This window comes from Ochotona princeps, chromosome 6 (assembly GCF_030435755.1).
Source record: "Ochotona princeps isolate mOchPri1 chromosome 6, mOchPri1.hap1, whole genome shotgun sequence".
NCBI classification, from domain to species: domain Eukaryota; kingdom Metazoa; phylum Chordata; class Mammalia; order Lagomorpha; family Ochotonidae; genus Ochotona; species Ochotona princeps.
The window spans coordinates 86,878,808-86,897,101 of NC_080837.1; positions in this window are offsets into that span (position 1 = coordinate 86,878,808).

Consider the following 18,294-nt stretch of genomic DNA (forward strand, 5'->3'; position numbering starts at 1 on the left):
GAGCAGGACACAGGACCAGACAACCCAACGCAGCCCAGCCTCAGCCCAACCACGTCACAAAAACAACGACATGACCTGGCACTTGGTCCAGCTTCTGCCCACCCCAGGAGCCCCGCAGCACGAGACGGCCATGCCACAGCTTCCCACTTCCTGGAACACACGCTGTGTGCAGGGCCAGGGCCTCAGGGGGAACAGAACAGCAACACATGGGCCTCCCGAGCAGCCTGAAGGATGGAGGCTTCACATGAGTCCCCGTCACAAAAAGGCATCATGCAACATCATGGAATGTCGTGGAAAGCTCAGGAGGCCTCTCGGCAACCCCAAGCACCGAGCAGCAGCACCTCCTGGCCTGTTTGCCCCCAGCGGCCCCTCCCTTCACTGGGGAGTGGGGCAAACATGACAGCGGGTCCACAGCCCAAATCAGTGACCCCTCACGATAAGAGAAAGCTGCTCCAGACCCGACCCTGGCTCGGCCCGGGTGTCGGCTCCACAGGGCTACAGCTGCCCACAATCACTCCTTCTCCTGATCCAGTTTAGGACCCCAGCCAATGCCAGGAGCAGGCACAAGCCAAGGCCAGCAACGCTCCACCCCTGGCCATGGGCCTCAGCACCCGCATGGCCATCACGGGCCCTCCGCATTCTCCCTGCTCCTCCAGAGCTGACAGCCACGTCCCCTCACCCCCTCAGGGCTCTGCAGGTGCCCGCTTCTTCCTGCACCTGCTCACTCATATGTGTCATTCACAACTCAGGTGGCACTCCTAGCACAGCCTCCCCCGACCAGGCTGTGCCAGACGAGCTGGCCCACCCCCGGGGGTCCGGTCCCTGACAGTTCCTCCAGGACAAGGCTGGCTGCGTCCCCTTGTTCACCTGTGACTGTCCCCAAACACACATACCCCACGCCCCACACCCACGCAACGCCTGACACGGCGGGAACTCTGTCTCCTGCACGACCTTTTCTTGGGCACACCTGCTGAGTCCCACAAATCCCGCGGTCATCCCACAAGCACACAGGTCTGGGCGTCCACTGCAGACCAGCAGGGCAGTGGGCCCAGGCCTCCCGGGTCTGTGTGAGCAGCCGAGGCTGCACCTCTTGCACAACGGGTGGGTCAGCCATCTGCCACACACATCATGCCCTCACTCCTCAGTTGCACTACCAAGCACACCCTCCTGAGACTGCACTTCCATCTCCCCAAGCAGAGCGTCAGCTGCCCTCTGGGACTGGGCTGGAGAGGACCGACAGAGAAGCTCAAAGTTAGCAGGTTCTGAAACCCCCTCCAAGACCCCACGACTGCCACCCCTGCAAGGGCTGAGGGGCCAGGCAGCCTAGAAAAAGCTCCCGTGTTTCCAAGTGGACCTGCCTTGGGTGTGCTGCTGCGCGGGGGCTCGCGGTGTCTTCCCTGAGGCTGTGAGCCACACGGAGAGCTCTGCCCATCCGCTCACACGGCAGGCGATGGGGTTCCCGCCCGCCACCGACCCTGCCAGGAGCCCGCTCCTGCAGGAATGCCAGGAGCGCTGCATTTTTAACGTCACCACGGCCACCCCGCATTCCCGCTCACGGCGGCTCTCATGCCTCCCGCGCGTCCCGTCCCTCCGAAGACAGATGCGGCCCTGGAGGGATCCCGACCTCCGCAACCCCGAGCGCGAAGCCTCCGGGCGGAGGAGATTCGCTGACTCAGGCGCAAGGCCGAGGCCGGAGGCGCCTGCCTGGCGCGCTTCACCCTGCTGGGCAAAGCCAGCGCGGACACGCTCCCGGAAAGCGCCAGGCAGCGGCCCCGCACCGTGCCCCCGGCTGCACACGCACCTCTCGGCCTCCGTGGCCTCCTCCAGCGGGCAGGGCCGGCGCGCGCAGCCCCGCCGAGCCCCGCCGAGCCCAGGTCGCCGTCCAGGTGCCTCCAGCTGGCGGCCTGAGGCCCGACCCCGCGTCCCAGCGCCCGGGGCGGGGCCTCGTCCTCCCCGCCCTCCCCGCGCCCAGCCCCGCAGCGCCACGCGGAGCCGATCCGCCCGGAGGCGGCCGAGGAGTGCGAGCAAACCCACGGAGCAGGGCGCCACGACAACCCGAGCGCGGCCGGCCCCCGGCGCTCCTGGCTGGAAGCTTGTCCGGAGTCCCGGGTCCGCCGCCCCGTGAGCCTCTCCCTGTCCGCCCCACTGCGCGCCCGGCAGCCCGAGCCCTGCACAGCCCTCAGCAGCCCGGCGCCCGGGCGCAGACTCTGCCACGCCGCCCCTGCCTGGGACGAAGCCGCGCGCTCCGGCCAGCCCGGCGCACCTGTCCCTCTGCTCCGCGGGGACGGACCCGGCTCCCGTCTTCACGCGTGGTTCCCGCCGCGGTTGGAGGAGTCAGAGTGTGTGGAGGTTCAACTTGACCTGCCGCGTCGTGGCCGGAGCGCCGTGGTCGTCATCCGCTCTCCCTGCCCACGTCCCGCGCCGCTGAAAACTCCACGCGCCCCTCCCTCGAGTTCTCCGGGCGCGGGAGGAAAAGCTGGCAGGCGCGCTGCCGGCTCCGCTCCACCCACGATGCCGCGAGCGAAGCCAGGCGCTCCCAGCACTGCGGAGGAAGCCACGCTGGGACGTGGGAGGCGAAAGCTGCAGGCACGACGGGGCCGGCTCTGAGTGGGCCTTCCCTGCGGCCAGCGGCACACTCCTCCCCCCCGCCCTGCTGGCCACCTCCTCACTCTGGCGATGGACCAGGCCTCCAGGGGTCACCTGCTGGGTTCCACTCGCTCCACGCCCCTGGTAGCTCCTTCAGCTGCGGATCTGAGCCTGACTCCTTCCTCGGCCAGGGACCTAGAATTACAGACGCCGGACAGGCCTCCCGCGCCCCCCCCCCCCCCCGGGGACCTAAGGCCTCAGCTCTCTCTGCACGCTAGGCCTCCCTCAGCCTGAACCTTGGGAGGCTCTCTCCCCTCCCCTCTTGCCATCCACCTTGTGAGCACACCCTCTGCTCCACGCGCCCTCCCCCCGCCACGCGGACCTGCAGGTGGCCCTCCTGGAGGGAGGGAGCCATAGGAGAGCCTGAGGGGACAGCTGGACTGGCCCGGTGCAACCAGATGCCACCGGCAGACGGCTCTGGGCAGCAGCCCTTCCGCTGGCGCCCTCCCGGGTCAGACCGCTGGGCTCACCCCTTCCAGCACCTGGCACGCTGCCCCTGCTTGCCTTGCACTTGAACACAGCCATGCGTCGGGCTCCTGGGCATGGCTCCATTTGCTGACCGTGTGTGTGAGAGAGAGGGAGGGAGAGGCAGGCAGAGGCGAGTGGGGGCTCCGCTGGGGCAGGGTCTGCAGCTGCAGGGGGCTCTGGCTTGCTGGGTCCTGCTCTCATTCAGCTGCCTTCACTCCTTCTGTTCTGGACATCTGAGTTGCTTCCAGGTTTTAGCTGTTTAGAGTAAAGTAATTATGCAGATTTGATTGACACATGTGGCTTTTTCGCTTGATTCTCTGGCTGCAGGAGACTGGCTGGGTGGGGGTGGGGGTGGGAGGTTTCCCTCAGTAGACTCAGCCAGCGTGACCCACATATAGGGGCGCCTGAAGCCCTGGGGGTTTCAAAGACCCTACCGCAATGGCACAGCCAGGACCAGCCCCTGTGTGTGTGCTGAGCCCTGGCCATGCAGTACCGTGGCCAGGCCCTGCCCTGTGCGTGTGCTGAGCCCTGGCCGTGCAGTACCGTGGCCAGGCCCTGCCTGCCCTGTGTGCTGAGCCCTGGCCATGCAGTACCATGGCCAGGCCCTGCCCTGTGTGTGTGCTGAGCTCTGGCTGTGCAATACCGTGGCCAGGCCCTGCCCTGTGTGTGTGCTGAGCCCTGAGCCCTGGCTGTGCAATACCGTGGTCAGGCCCTGCCCTGCCCTGTGTGCTGAGCCCTGGCCATGCAGTACCGTGGTCAGGCCCTGCCCTGTGCGTGTGCTGAGCCCTGGCCATGCAGTACCGTGGTCAGGCCCTGCCCTGTGTGTGTGCTGAGCCCTGGCTGTGCAGTACCGTGACCAGGCCCTGCCCTGTGTGTGTGCTGAGCCCTGGCTGTGCAGTACCGTGACCAGGCCCTGCCCTGTGTGTGTGCTGAGCCCTGGCTGTGCAGTACCGTGACCAGGCCCTGCACTGTGTGTGTGCTGAGCCCTGGCTGTGCAGTACCGTGGTCAGGCCCTGCCCTGTGTGTGCTGAGCCCTGAGCCCTGGCCGTGCAGTACTGTGGTCAGGCCCTGCCCTGTGTGTGCTGAGCCCTGAACCCTGGCCATGCAGTACTATGGTCAGGCCCTGCCCTGTGTATGCTGAGCCCTGAGCCCTGGCCGTGCAGTACTGTGGTCAGGCCCTGCCCTGTGTGTGCTGAGCCCTGAACCCTGGCCATGCAGTACTATGGTCAGGCCCTGCCCTGTGTATGCTGAGCCCTGAGCCCTGGCCGTGCAGTACCGTGGTCAGGCCCTGCCCTGTGTGTGTGCTGAACCCTGGCTGTGCAGTACCGTGGCCAGGTCCTGCACTGTGTGCTGAGCCCCAGCTCTGTGCTGCTCAGCCCCAGCTCTGTGCTGCTCTATTAGGCCCACGTGGTTTTAGCTGTCATTTTCTTGTTGCTGATTGACTAATGTGCTTACTGAATTTAGCGGTGACCAGGTTCGTGTATTCTTTCAGATTATGTGTGTCCACGTGTAGAGTTAAGGAAACGGTCCTCTTGTTCGTCCCGGGAGTGTCAGTTTTCTTGCATTGACCTCGGCCAGGACGGCTCATACAACGTTGAGCAAGAATGGCGATACAGACATCAATTTCCAATCCAGGACTCTTCTTGCCGTTAGGCATGCTGCCCATTTCAAAAGTGTAATTTTCCTTCTGTTCGTCTAAGTTCTTGGCCCAAGCCCTTTAACAAAACGAAAAACAAGTCACACAGAATGGCAGAGGCCCAAGGAGCGAGTAACCCCAGGAGAGATGACTTTAAACACCAGCTGATGCAGCACTTTCAACAAAGAGCAATGCATTTTTAGAAAAATAACAAGACACGAAAAGGAGCTCCCATCGCAAGGGGCAGCAAGCGGTGGCGAGGCAAAGCCTGGCAGAAATGACTGGCTCCTTAGTCAGTGTGTGGGCGGGGCTCCTGCCACCATCTGCAGCCTGAGCCAAGGGGAACTGCATCTCGGATTAGTGTGTGTCCTTCCTGGGCGGGAGGGGAGAAAGCCCTCGGATCAACACCGTGTCTCTGCGGGGTGGAGGAGAGAGAGAGAGAGGCAGGCAGCTCTCCTCCACTTCTGCTGCTTCTTGGCAGTGCACTCCATCTGCCAGCCTTTCCTTTTTATTTTTTGTAAAACCACAGAATTGTGCCTCTGTTAGTTTGCTGGAAAACTCACAGTCAATGTGTGTTGCATTTTGTCAGCTGTAGTACATCGTTCAGGGCCCAGGAGGTTTTTTCTCTTGTTCAGTATGGAGAATTAGATGGACTTTAATCTGTTTAGTTATCTTAGTCTTCTAATTTTTAACAGACTCAATATACTTCATAGATCCCATTCTAAGAACAGAACGAAATGCCCTCCAACCACCCTTTTTTTTCTCTAGTTTCTGAGATGACATTTTTGGTTTGTAATTGAAGAGCTCAGTGCTCCATCAAATAAATAGTTCCACAAATAAGAAGTCAGGAGACCCTGCTCCGCAGGAATATAGGCAAGGGGTGTGGTGACGGTCCCACGGAAAAATGACTACTTCTCCCACACATGCCCGATGTTAAAGTCATCACAGATCGTTAAGACCATAGTAGTAGGAAATTCTTAACCGTCGATTTAACAAAATCAAACCTGACAACACTCTGTGTCTAGCTTCACTTTTGTTGCTTTGGGGCTCTTGTGCAAGAAGTGTCTCCTATGCCACCCGATGTCTTGGAGTGTTTCTCCCACGTTCTGTTCCAGTACATTCACAGTCTTAGGTATGCAGATCGGCTTTTCAATGCCAGGCTGACCTCACATTGTCACATCGACCTCGTTGCTCCTTGTTATCCCTGGACTCCATTGGGTAATATATTGTTGAGTATTTTGCATATGCTCTTGAGACACATTAGTGTGGGACATTCCAATCTTTTAATTATTATTTTTATTTGAAGGGAAAATAAGACACAGAGAGAGAAAGGGAGGGGGCAGAGGGAAGGCACACGCCAGGTCAGAAGTGGAGCGGCCAGGGCTCGAGCTGACATGCAAGCAACGTGGCTCCTTGCTTCCCAACCCTAGCCCACATTCCCACCTTCTCGTGTCCTGGGAAATGTTTCAGGCTGTGCTAGCCTCTTAAAATAACTCAACAAGTTTTCCTCATTTATCCTTCCTGTAATAATGTATGTAGACTGGTTTTTTTCTTCTTAAACTCTTGAAAATTAAATCAGTTCTCTCCTCCAAACCCTCTTTAGCCTTGCTGTTCTGGGTTCTCTGATTAAGCGGATGCACTGGGGGCTTTACACTACAGCTCAAACTAACTGTAATTCTTCTCACTTCCCAAACAGTGCAAAACCCTTGTTATTTCTTATTAATCATTTAACTCTTTCTATGCTGGTGTTTTCATCTGCTCTACTTAAATACATGTTGAAGACCTAAAACATGACGTTTTGTCCTGTTGAACAGCATGGTTCCCATTGGGCGGTGGTCTTTGCACACATCAGAATGCCGAGGCCCCCTTGGCCTACAACACCCCGTGGGGGCTCTCACAGGCAGGTCTGTGGGCTTGTTCCCCAGCCCTGCCTGGTTCCGGATGTGCCCCAGATGTGGCAGGTCCCGGGTGAGCGCTCAGCATTCTGCGGACAGTGACCTGGCTGCTTTGGATACTCTCAGTTGAAGAATCTGCTGTTGACTTGTTATTCATGAAATTGTGTCTTCCACTGACTTTTTCCTCAGTACTTCATTTACATTTTTAGTAAGTGTAGTATGATATTCGTGGAAGGGGTTATGACATGTCACCCTAATAAATGCCATTTCTGATATATTGATTGTTGTAAAGCAAATGAAAGTAGGACCAGCACTGTGGATCAACAAGTTACCTTGCAATGCTGGCATCCTATACTGGTGCTGGTTCAAGCCCCAGATACTCCAGTTCCAATCCAGCTCCCTGCTCTTATGGCTGGCAGAGCAGAGAAGATGGCCCAAATGCTGGGACCCCTTCCACCCAGGTGGGAGACCTGAATGAAGCTTCTGGCTTTGCTCTGGTTCAGGGCATGACATCATGGTCAGTTAGTTAATCCTCCCCTTGCAGGCACTGGGATCCCATATGGGCACCGGTTCTAATCCTAGCTGCTCCACTTCCCATCCAGCTCCCTGCTTGTGGCCTGGGAAAGCAGTGGAGGACGGCCCAAAGCCTTGGGACCCTGCACCTGTGTGGGAGACCCTGAGGAGGCTCCTGGATCCTGACTTTGGACAGGCTCAGCTCCGGCCGTTGAGGCCATTTGAGGATTGAACCAGCAAATGAAAGATCTTTCTGTCTCTCCTTCTCTGTAAGTCTGCCTTTCCAATAAAAATAAATAAATCTTTCAAGACAAACAAACAAAAAAGGTGATTCTCTTAATCCCACCAACCTGACTTGGGTTGGATCTACCAGCAGCTAGAAACTGCAGGCTGGAGTAGCAGCTGCCTCCCCTACGGACTTACACACTGTTTGCTCTGAGTTTGTCCCACAGGGGGCTCCCTGGGGGTCTTGATTTCGTGGCTGACAGCTTTCCTCAGTTTCAGAAAAATCCCCTTTCCTTGCCTTTTAAAAGGTTTCTCTGTGATGACGCTAGAAAACACAGACTTCCCATGCAGCTAATGGGGTTTGCTATCACTCTGGCCTTTCTGGAACGTTCCTTTTCAGCCGCTTTGTGCTTCAGCTTGACTGTTTCAGTTCAGGTCTTTTGCAGGTCTCCAGCTTCTTGTAGGCTGTGCCGAGGTTGTCGCTGAACTTGTCACATGGATGTGTTCACTCGTTACATGGCAGCTCATTCGTTCACATAAGCTTCCTATCCATTCTCTTCCTCCTTTACTCAATTTTCTGTAATTTATTTGCAAAAAGTCTATTTACTTTGACACACAGATAATTTTCCCTGTTTTATCATCTTCCCTCAGTTTCTCTGCCTTTTCGTGTGTGTCCGGGTTCCCTGCTGTGTACCACATGCTGTCTGTAAAGGGACCAGCAAGGAAGAGTTGATGCTGACTTCCTAAAGCTGGACCTTCTGGTGACCTGTGAGGAGGAGCGGAGGAAGGCCGGAGCTCTGTCCACGCAGGAGCGAGATTGGAGCTGCTCACAGACACAACCTGGGTCCTCGCTGAGGCCGGAGCTCTGTCCACGCAGGAGCGAGATCAGAGCTGCTCACGGACACAACCTGGGTCCTCACTGAGGCCTGAGCTCTGTCCACACAGGAGCGAGATCGGAGCTGCTCACGGACACAACCTGGGTCCTCGCTGAGGCCTGAGCTCTGCCCAACCACACAGGGAGGATTCCTCAGGGAGACGGTAGGATCTTCACCTGCACCTGCATCTGCTAATCAGATCAGCATACCCCGTAAGGCATCAGTGAGCAAACAGCACTGCCAAGGGGTCCAAAATTGGCACCTCGCTGCAACTTAAACTAGAGACCCCAGGACACCTGCCACTCTCACACACACACACACCTGCACACCTGTCACTCACACACACCTGCACACCTGTCACTCTCACACACACACCTGCACACCTGTCACTCTCACACACACACCTGCACACCTGTCACTCTCACACACACACCTGCACACCTGTCACTCACACACACACCTGCACACCTGTCACTCAGACACCTGCACACCTGTCACTCAGACACCTGCACACCTGCACACCTGTCACTCTCACACACACACACCTGCACACGTGTCACTCTCACACACACCTGCACAACTGTCACTCAGACACCTGCACACCTGTCACTCTCACACACACACACCTGCACACCTGTCACTCTCACACACACCTGCACACCTGCCACTCTCACACACACACCTGCACACCTGTCACTCTCACACACACACCTGCACACCTGTCACTCAGACACCTGCACACCTGTCACTCTCACACACACACCTGCACACCTGTCACTCACACACACACACCTGCACACCTGTCACTCTCACACACACACCTGCACACCTGTCACTCAGACACCTGCACACCTGTCACTCTCACACACACACCTGCACACCTGTCACTCTCACACACACACCTGCACACCTGTCACTCTCACACACACCTGCACACCTGTCACTCTCACACACACACCTGCACACCTGTCACTCACACACACACCTGCACACCTGTCACTCAGACACCTGCACACCTGTCACTCAGACACCTGCACACCTGCACACCTGTCACTCTCACACACACACACCTGCACACGTGTCACTCTCACACACACCTGCACACCTGTCACTCTCACACACACCTGCACACCTGCACACCTGTCACTCTCACACACACACCTGCACACCTGTCACTCTCACACACACACACACCTGCACACCTGTCACTCTCACACACACACCTGCACACCTGTCACTCTCACACACACACCTGCACACCTGTCACTCAGACACCTGCACACCTGTCACTCTCACACACACCTGCACACCTGTCACTCTCACACACACACCTGCACACCTGTCACTCAGACACCTGCACACCTGTCACTCAGACACCTGCACACGTGTCACTCTCACACACACACCTGCACACCTGTCACTCAGACACCTGCACACCTGTCACTCTCACACACACCTGCACACCTGTCACTCTCACACACACCTGCACACGTGTCACTGTGAAGCTCCTGGTCCCTCCCTGCATTGCTGTCTCTCTCCACCCTCAGCCCCCTCCACCGCAGCCCTTCCAGCACACACTCTCTCTGATTCTGATATTGAACCTCAGGATTGAAAGCCATCTCACCCGGAGCTCTCTTCCCACTTCTCAGTTTGGTGTGCCTTGTCCTGTTCATGCCTGGTGCCCTCTGATGTCTATTTAATGCGCCCTCTGGAATTGATCCTTTTCATGGTTTTTAAGCAGCGTTGCTTGCCAATACCCGTTCAGAGGAATAAGTTGCTGACTCTTTTAAGCCTCAGTCTTTCACTGAGTTGTCACATCATGATAAGGAAGGAAGCCCAAGAGCAGGACCCCAGCTGTGTCACTGTGACGCCAGGGGTGGCCATGACCGCTGCGTCCCAGGTGACAATACTCTTAGTTGGCAAAGACATGTTCGATCTGACTTCTTCCTGATCTTCTAAATAGAAGGCCATCCCTTTCATTCTTTGAGGTTTACTTGAGAAAAATACATAAATAAGCCATTTTGAATTCCAGGAACATCACTGAAGTTGTCCTTTAAAAATTGAAGCATCCTTCTCTATCTGTCAACACCCGAAGGACAAATTGGCCAAGTCAGAAGTCATTTATTACCTGTTTTTAGGCAGAGATCCCTCGGGGGGCTGGGGGACGAAGCCCAGGGGACAGCAGCTCTCATATTGCTTTGGGTTCCTGGCCGGGGAAGAACTGCTGGAAGGCGGTTCAGAGGCCAGCACCGGGACGCAGGCCAGCAGGTGGGAGGAAAGGGGGGGGGCTTAAGGAAGCGGGGCGTATGGGGTGGGAGGAAAGGGGGGACCCTGAAGGAAACGGGGCGGAGGGAGAATGAGAAAGGCTATTGGATATGGGGTTGGGGAGAGAGGTTAACCATGGAGGACAGTGGTGGGGCAGGTGAAATCGCAGCCGAGGCAGACAGAATGGAAACGACGGAGGGCTGTACACTGAACCCACGTGAGTGGGGATCGGCACCTGAGTAGGGTGACCACTCTCCTCCCGTGCTGCTCCCTGTCTGGGCCACGCTTCTCGCAGAGCAGCACACGCAGAGAGTTCATGATGCTTCATTTTGAACTTGACGTCAGTGCTTTCAGAGCGTGCGCAGAACTGGCTCCTGCGAAGAACCAGCTGCACAGCGTTTCGATGGGAACTGGTCCGGGCTGCCAGGCAGCAGGCATGCAGCTGAGACATTAACACGGCTGAGCCTGGGCCTCCCACGTCCAGCGCCTCTGAACTCCTGCTCTCACAGATGCACAGCTCACACGTGAGCTGGCTTCCCCTCCTCAAGGGACAGCGCTCGCTTCCTAAGAAGCAAAGCGTGTGGAGTGCCGTGAGTGACGCATGAGGGTGGCAGGATGGCCCCTCCCAGACTCAGCGGAGGAACAACTGGGATGACAGTTGGGCAGGGCACTGCGGAAAACCTCCTGCTCCACGCTGCTCCCCCAAAGAACCAGAGCCGGCCTCTTCTCCGCCACTGCACATGGGCGCATGGGCGTCACGGGCTGTGGGAGAGGGGCGCTGGCCACGAGGAGCTAATCAGATGGAGACCAGAGCCTGGTTCACAGTGGCCACATCCCCGAACCCTCCCAGCTTGTGACATCACTCCAGGCGCTGGGGACATCCATGCTGACTGGCCCCATGCGCCGTCAGCTGCCAGTCGGGCCTCAGCGGCTGCCTGCAGCCAAGGCAGGCGGTGCTGGCTCGCACAGAGGCGGGCAGCGGTTCAAGCGTGGCCCCGGGTGGACCCTGGCCAGTAAGCCACAGGCCACCGCGCCACCAGCTGTCCGCGGAGTGAAGCGCAGCGAGGGACTGAGCGCTGGGTTCAGGGTAGGGCGTGCACAGTGTCGCGGCAAGCACCAAGGCAGTGCAGAAGGCTGTAGCCCTGCCCCCCAGGAGCCCGTTAGGATGGACACCGCCTGCCAGGAGGGGCAGGTTGGGAAGGTCCTTCCAGGTATGTTCCTGCACGTACGCGCAAGTGGACCATGGTGTATGTGTGTCTGCCCCATTTTCTCCTTGAACCCATCAGTGCAGACAGGGCACCTCATGTGTTCACGGTTTAAACGGTGTTTGTCCGATTCTCCCATAACATTAGCCCTGAAGAAAAAAGCAAGAAAAAAACCACGGAGGGGCTGGGCCTTTAGGATGGCATGGGCACATTTGAACAGTCCTGGGGAAAGGCAAAATCGTGTGCCTTCATCACACACGCACCACAGTGTCCCCACGGTCACTGCTCTGAGTGTAAAACACTCAGCCGGGAGCGGGGAATGCCTGCCTGGACCCGACCCACAGAATCCAGGGGCAGAAACGCCCAAAGGTGACCGCATCGGGCGACTCCACCTGGTAAAGCAAGGAAAGGAGGAAAGGTGGACAGAGCCTCCGGACAGCGGCCGTCAAGACGCAGGGCCAATGCCGACTGAAGCCAACAACCGGGAACAAACACGCACACAGACACACACCTGTTTGCAGAACAAGCTGAGAAGTTTGGAACATTGATCAAGTATATGAGCTTAGGCAGTAGTAGTAGATTATTTTTAAATAATTTTTACCTATTTTTTTCAAGAGTTTTAAGATTTTTTAAAAACTGTATTTATTTTTATTGGAAAGTCAGATATACAGAGAGGAAGACAGAGAAGAAGATCTTCCGTCCACTGACTCACTTTCCAAGTGGCCTGCAATGGCTGGAGCTACGCCGATCCCAAGCCAGGAGCCAGGAGCTCTTCCACGTCTCCTATGCAGGTGCAGGGTCCCAAGTAGTCCTCGACTGCTTTCCCAGGCCACAAGCAGGGAGGTGGATGGGAAGTGGGACCGCTAGGGTTAGAACTGACGCCCATATGGGATCCCGGCATGTGCAAGGTGAGGATCTTAGCCCTAGGCCATCACATCAGGCCTGAGTTGTAAAACTCATCATCCAAGTCTGGATCTCCTTCTGCTCTAAGAAATACTTGTACGGTCAGAAAGCTAGTGTTAGTTTTTTACTTATATCTCCTGAATTTGTTTTTTTTTTTCAAGATTCATTTTATTTGAAAGGCAGATTTTACTGAGGGAAGGAAAGAGAGAGGGTTTCCATCTGCTGGGTCATTCCCTAAGTGGCTGCAGGAGCTGAAGCTGAGCTGATCCAAAGCCAGGAGCCAGGAGCCTGTTCCAGCTCTCCCATGTGAGTGCAGGGACCCAAGGACTTGGACCATCCTCCACTGTCCTGCCAGGCCACAAGCAGGGAGCTGGATGGGAAGAGGAGCAGCAGGGACACGAACGTGTATCCATATAGGCTGCCAGTGTTAGCAGGCAGAAGATTAGTATGCTAGGCCACCCCATTGGTTTTGCTAATCACACATGGCCAACAGGAATAATTATTACTTTGCAAATGTCTGCAGTTCAGAAGTATTCATCACAACCAGCTTATTTTCGAGGTCTTTAAGAAGGGCCCAAGGGGAGGGTGCTTGGTGCAGCACTTAAGACACTGTGGGGAGGCTGCACCCCAGACAGGCGTGCCTGGGTCTGAGGTCCAGGGAGGCAGTGGGTGATGGCTGCGTCGCTGAGTTCTGTTCAGTTCCAAGCCTTGGCCTGGCCCAGTCTTGGGGTGTTCAGGAGATCCGCCTCTCTGCCTATCCCATGGAACAGCAAACCACGATGAGGCTGTGCGTAGTAGGGCCATCCTTCACAAGTGGGGAGCCGGACAGGCTCTCTCCTGTGGTGCTTCAAGCTGTGGGCTGGGAAAACAACCCAGCCTTCCACCTCTGTGGTCATGAGCAGGGCCAGCCAGCAGGCGGATGCTTCGCGAAGGGTCTCAGAGCAATGCTTCAAGACGCCTGGCAGCCACCGCAGGCATTCAGGAGCCTACAGCCCTTCGTGCACTGCCACCAGTTAGCTCTATGGGACCTGGCTTTGGATTCATTTCCAGTGCATGCCCTCTGCAGGCATGCCCAGAGAGAGCGAGTGCTTGGGTTGGCACTGTGCTGCCTCCCCTAACAGAAGCTGACACCCTGCCGGACGCCTGGTGTTCACGGCTCCATCCGCATCCTATCTCCTCGGGTCCCACACTGGCTGGTCCAGGCTGAGGACATGAGAAAGCCGTAATCACCACATTCAGATTCCTACCTCGCTTACGCTTTCAAACTCTGTCATGAAAAGCACCGGTGTTACTGCGAGCTCTGGGAGGAAGGCGTTGCCATTTCCCATTCACATATTCTCCAAGCAGGATTAGGAAGAGGCCCCACTGGGGCTGCAGTGGAGCTGAGGGATATGTCTTAGGAGAAAAAAAAAATTGTTTTAAGGTGAGCTGATAAACCTGGGAGGAAATCAGAAACCACAACCCTGCCAAAGTGAATCAAGTACAAATTATAATTGTCCTAATCTATAAAACATAAAGCACAAAAAATACAAATAGCACATGGCAACTTCATTAGATTTTTGCATTTTACTGGCTGTTTCGTTTCGACCACGGCCTTGGTCATGTGGGACTCAGCCTGGGACATCTTTGAAGCGTTACCACAAGGAAGACAAAACACAGCTGGACGGCCTGACCCTAGCCAACCTGTGAAAACACAGCAGCTGCCACGCCCCAGCTTCAGCTGCGTAACGCCCGGAGAATGGTTCAATTAAACAACACCAGCATTCTTGGTTGTACATGAAGGCACTACTCAAAATCTAGCTAGAGAGGACTTATTTAAGCTCTGCAGTTTGGGCTGTGGCTGCTCCAGGTCCTATCTTTCAAAGGCACATGTTACTAAGAGCTGCTTAGAGATACTAACAGATGGCATTCGTGGATGAAATCTGAGATTGACGTCAACCGAAGGAGTGGGGTGGGAGCTAAGCTACAGTAGCCATGAACTTGGTCACTGTTGAAGTGCTATGAGAGGCCATGGTGTCTCACATAAGTGCCCTGGGGCCAAGCAGCCATGACCAGCTCAGAGCAAAGCCGTGCAGGAGCAAGGTCTTGAGTGGAGAGACACTGCTGTGGTCGGAGCACACAGACACCCAGAGACTTGGGGTGACACCAAGTGCTCAGACTCCCTCCCAGCTACAGGAGGCAGAGGCCACATGTCCCTCAGGGCTCAGGCAGGTGTGAGCACCCGGGCCAGCCCCGCCACAACCCCCGTGGGTCAGGGACCAGTGTGCATCTGGGCCAGCCCGTCACGTCACCTATGGCTCAGACAGCTGTATGCACCCAGGCCCTGCAGCTCAGGGACCAGTGAATACCCGGGCCAGCCCTACCATATCCCCCACATCTCAAGGGAAATGAAGCACAGTGTCTGCTTAGCTGTGGCTCCTACGGCTCCCCGACATGGGTGCATTGGCGTTGCTGGCACAGCTGTTACCATGCAGAGCCTGGCTCTCAGCAGTGCCTGGGGACCTCTACCTGCATGGTCGGGCAGCACGCTGTGGCAAGGGGCACTGTGCCTAGGTCTCACTCTGAGTTCCCACACCTGCATTGACACTCCCTTCCCAGCCCCCGTGGCTCCCAGTACACCTGCTGCTGCTGCTCATGCTCCTGGGACAGCCCTGCTGATTTCAGGGGGCCGTGAGTCCTTGTTGGGAGTCGGGGTGCAGGGCCATCCTGGCCTGCCCTTCCTGAGCTCTGTGCTCCGTCCTGTCTTTCCTGCCAGGCTAGTCACAGGTGCCCTGAGAGGGGCGGGGGGGTCCCCGGCCACGAGCCACCGCCCCGGGTGGATGCTCACAGGAGGGAGTGGGTGGCAGGCATCCCTGGACAAAGTCACAGCCCAGAACACATGTGCAATGCAGTCAGCTCAGTGCGCTGGCTGCCAGGTCGCTGTGGCCCAAAGGCCTGCCTGTCACCCTGTCTACCTTTGTTCTGGCACTTTCTGCAAGGCTGAGCCCTTCCACCAGGTGGCAGCGTGCTCACTCGGCTGGACCCCATGTCCCCAAGGGTGACTCTAGGCAAAGCATTGAAGGACAGAGATGACCACGACATCACTGCCCACAACCATTCCTCCTGGGCAAGACTGCTCTGAATAAAGAAGGGGCAAGTCAGGCTCCTTCTGCGTGTCCCCTCTGGGAGCACTCCACAGCGTGTCGCTTCCCGAGTCTCACGCAGCTGCCTTCACCTGGGCAGATCCACATTCTCAAACCGGCTTGCTCTGTGGGCATCTGAGGACAAAAGCCACCTTGGTCTCCGTGACTTGACGCCACTGCTGGAGTGCCTGTCCGTGCGGTGGCCCCAGCAGCTGGGAAGGACAAACTCTCCACTAAGAACTTGTCCAGGGTCCATGTTGTGGCACAGTATGCTAAGCCACTGCCTGTAAGCTGGCATCTCATATGAGTGCAGGTTGGCGATCTGGCTGCTCCATTTCCCACCCAGCTCCCTGCTAAGGCACCTGCAAATGCCATAGAAGATGGCCCAGGTGCGTGGGCCCCTGTTGTGCATGTGGGAGACCAAAAGAGGCCCCTGGCTTTGACTTGGCCCAGGTCTGACCACTGCAGCGATTTGGGGAGTGACCATCAGATGAAAAATCTCTCCCCTCTCTCCTCACTCTGTAACTCTGCCTTTCAAATACATAAATCTCCTTAGAAAGAAAAATCCAATTAAATCCACAGAGCAAACACAATTTTTTTTTAACCTCTGAGAAAAAAAAGAACTTGCTCAATAATCTTCTGTCTTGTTGAAAAATGAACCCCCTGGGAAGCTTGAACACACGCAGTCGCTTGCACGGTGTGGTTGTCTGGGTTGCTGAGGGGGGAAGAAGTCCTTACCAAGGACCAGCAGGACACTCGCCATCTCCGGCTGCAAGAACAGAGGTCTGCAGCAGCCCAGCCACCCCACCAGGAGCGCCCGCAGCAGCCCAGCCACCCCACCAGGAGCGCCCGCAGCAGCCCAGCCACCCCACCAGGAGCGCCCGCAGCAGAAACGCCCTGACCCAGACCCTGGGACAGGGACCCGTCCTCTGCTGCCAGTCCACTGAGAGGTGGCGTTCCTTGGCCGCAGACCCAGTGCCACCCCACTGAGAGCAGAAGACACACCCACATTGCACGGCCTCAGCCCCACTCCAAGCTCCAGCTCCTGGCTCGTGTCCTGCCAGTGTAGGATCGGGTGCACATGGAGACCCGGATGGAATTCCCAGTTCCTGGCAGCAGCCCTGGCCTCTGTTGGGGGCACCTGGGGAGAAACCGGCAGGTGGCAGCTCGCTCGCTCTCTCTCTCTGATGAATTAAATGTGAACACAAACACAAACAGACTCAGGTAAAGCAGACTGTAGTGTACATCTGGGGAAACTAGAATTACTCCTCCATAAAGAAGCACCGGCATTTGCAGGCCTCAGACTTTCAGACACCTGCAATCGCCCAAGGCTGCACGTCCACAGAGGCCAACACCTTGGGGTTGGCTCTCAGCCCCTCGCGACCCAAGGCTCTTGAACAGGGAGGCAGCAAAGCTGCAGCCCTGGGCCCAGGTCCAGGCAGTGCTCATTAAACGTCAACTCACCTCCCCTCCTGGGCTCAACCTTATCTGAATACATGAGCACTGCTCACCGAGTCCTCAGCCCCTGCACAGCTCCTTACGAATCAGCTGATGGAAGCGGCGGCCAGCTCGCAATACTCCGTCACATTACAGGTAAGGATTTTATCCTTATGTTCATTTTGACAATTTCCCGTGACAAAGACACCACCCCGGCCTCTACCTGCTTCTCCCCTGGCTAGCTTGGCCACCATGTGCTGCTCTTTGGCACACGTTGCCATATGGATGGTCAGCTTACAGGCCTTGCCAAGCTCAACCAGACACAGCTGTCTGAGTTGGTGATCGGCTTCCTGTGTTAAACCGTCCATCTTCACCCCCCTGCAAGCACACCTGCTGCGCATCAAGAGCTGAGATCCAGCTGACAGGGGAGGCAGGCAATGCAGGTGCAAGAAACGACCTCAGGACAGAGCTGAGAGGGGCCCGGCGTGTGGAAGCTGGACCTGGGACGGCGTCTCCGTGTTGGAGCTCCAAGGAGGAGGAGGATGCCAGCTGAGCCAGGACGCCCACGGGCAAAGAAGCGCCAATGCGCTCCTGCGTGGAGGCCACCGGAAGCCAGCTGGTTCTGGACAGCAGGTGCCCGAGGTCTCAGCGGCCCCAGTGCCCGTTTCCACAGTGACATCGTGTGGCAGAAGCTGCAACCCCAGCCCCGGCTGGCTCAGGTCAGCAGTCGGGGAGCAGACAGAGAGGGTGCCGAGGCCAGCCTCCAGCTCAAGCTGACAAGTGCCTGGGATCAAGGCAGCCTTCCAGGCGCACTCAGGAGGGAAGAGAGGGGTTCCGGTACCCTGACACACGCGGGGGTGGGATGGGGAGCTCAGCAGGCAGCCAGGCTAGTCCATAAACCCCAGGTCCTAACATGGCCGCCTGCAGCCTCCCACCTGACGATGCCGGCTTCCTGCCTCGCTGGCTTCCTGGGTCCCCTGACTCACCAGGAGAGGGGAAAGTGGTGGGTGGAGGCGAGTGGAGGGCGCGTGAACTGCAGCCAATCCAGCGAGTGGGACCCCACCAGCGTGGGCGGCCACGAGGGCCTCCAGGGCCAGAGAGCCA